Source organism: Danio aesculapii, chromosome 1 (genome assembly GCF_903798145.1).
Source record: "Danio aesculapii chromosome 1, fDanAes4.1, whole genome shotgun sequence".
NCBI lineage: Eukaryota > Metazoa > Chordata > Actinopteri > Cypriniformes > Danionidae > Danio > Danio aesculapii.
In genome coordinates this window covers 3,870,017-3,872,308 of record NC_079435.1, presented here as the reverse complement: position 1 = coordinate 3,872,308, position 2,292 = coordinate 3,870,017, and the positions used below count along the sequence as shown (strand labels likewise).

At 32.9% G+C, this 2,292-nt stretch overlaps 1 pseudogene; it reads left to right on the top strand.

Annotated features, from left to right (window-relative positions):
- LOC130222435 (complement C3-like) overlaps nucleotides 1–1,281 on the top strand; it is a 26,730-nt pseudogene extending 25,449 nt beyond the window's left edge.
- Nucleotides 1,282–2,292: the final 1,011 nt, after the last annotated feature.

Genomic DNA, 2,292 nt, shown 5'->3' with positions numbered 1-2,292 from the left:
GTTTCTGCTGTTTTTAGCCTGAAGTATATCTTGGGAGAGCAGACCTGGATTGAATACTGGCCGACACGTCAAGAAAGTAAATCAGCAGAACACAGAGAGCGGTTCATCGGCATCTCTGACCTCGAGAACATGCTCACCAAAGAAGGATGTACAACATAAGGGATAAAGTATGGCAGGTGTTATCACAGAATAAAGTCTGACAGGTTTATCAGCAGCCCGATGTGAAGCGGAGCACTGTTGTATAAAACTGAATGGTTTATTCTGTGAAAACAGCCTCTTGGATGTGCTTTATCCTGCTTATTACTTGGCACAAAACATAAAAATTAGACACAAAACATTGTTAGAGTCTTAATAGTTTATTAATTGTTTAATTAAAGGCAAGGCTAAATGAAGTGGCTGAATGGAGCATGAAACCTATGTATTATTCAGTCACAAGATGGAGCCAAACAGTCAAAACAGCAGCGTGACAGAAAGAGCATATGAGCAATTCCAGCGTGATGGATGTGACTTTAGCAGTAAAAACTCAAAACATATATTCACAGAGAAAGTAGATGTTTACATTATATACATTACATTATATAAACATCTGCTGATATTTTAATATCAATCTGTAAACATGTTTTGTATTTTAAATGAGGAAAATAGCATGCATTATGGATGTGACTGAGTTTGCAGTATCCAACAGACTTTGTAGAAATTCTGTGAATTAAACTGCACAACCTAAAAGAAATCATGTTAATCAAAAGGAGAGAATATGTCTCTCTATAGAACAAAAATTACTTGAGTGACCCATTCTTGAGTATTTCTAAAGTACTATAAAATACAAGCCTACACAAAAAAACGTAGAAACACTTTCCATATTTTGGTGAAAAGTTCATTTTCTTTATGGCAAGGTTGACATTTACATGGAATTGCTCATAAACTGTATAGATACACATTCACTGCTGGTCAGGATAAATCAAAGTATGCAGAGGAGCCTGCCTGTGTTATTCAGTGGATGTTAACTGGGAATAACGTACCTTGGAATGTTGCAGCTGACCAAACAGAGACAAGTATTTCAGACAGCCATGTAATGAAATTATATAAACAAGAAAATATGATCTCGATAACATTAACTAATTCAATCTTTCATCACAAAATAGTTTTTAATGGATTTTATAAAGAAAACACTGAATTTTTTTATTCTAATATTTTTTATTTGGGCTCTAATTATTCATGCTTTGAAATGGCTTATAATGAACTCATATTTTGATTTTAAAATAAAAATGTTTAAAATCTTAAGATGTTTAATTGGCTTTGTGTTATATGTTGGAACTGCATCTCATCATGAAAGAAATTGCGTGACTCTTCTTGAAAAAAATCACTGATATCCTAAATACAGAGTTCTTACACCTTTTCCAACTTCAAATTCCAGCACTTTTCAAGCACTTTCAAGGTGCATTTGTATGTTTTTTCAGCACCTAACAACCACCATAAATTACATTTATATTTGCTGTATATACTTTTTCACATTTAAATGCATTGTGCTATTTTAAAAAACACAATATGACCTTTCAACCTAAATTGTTGAATACTTTGGAGCATAGATTTATTGAAATAGTTTACCCAAAAACGTTAAAAAAAGAAGGTTCAGTTACTGGATGAAGTATCTTTCTAAGTTTGGTCTCTTACTACCTAAAGTTGATTTCTCAAAAAATGAACTTACATTCAGATTGTGTTTGGGTGTGGTACCAAACCAAGTCCACCGCTATTCAAAAGTCATGTAACAAATTAAATCAGAGAATATTCCTGCTGCAAATTAACGAACTATGTCAACTGTTTCGAAAATCAGTCACCAAATATGGAAACCACAGTTTGAAAGCTGTCATCAATATTAATTTTTATTATTGTCAATATTACTTTAGGTTAGGACTACGGTACTGTTTTAACTTTATGGCAAATGTCCCACCTGTCAAATGGTTTTCGTTACGTGCAAAATGCATTTTAAGCTAAAAGAAAAACTACTCTGTAAGATAACGAATTATTATTAATGCAATGCTATTTCAAATTAATGCAGGTTCAAGCACTTTGTCCAAAATCTAACCTTGAAAACACCATATTTAAAATCAAGCATTTTCCGGGATTTCCAGCACCCGTACGAACCCTTTAAATACAATTAGACATACACATTAAAATGGGTCTCACTTTAAATGTGGTGAAATTGTGAGATAATAAAAAGCAATCCCAGAAGGTAAAAAGGGTAATTCCATTCTTTTTAAATAGCAATGTGAGGCAGCTACAATCATCCAATCA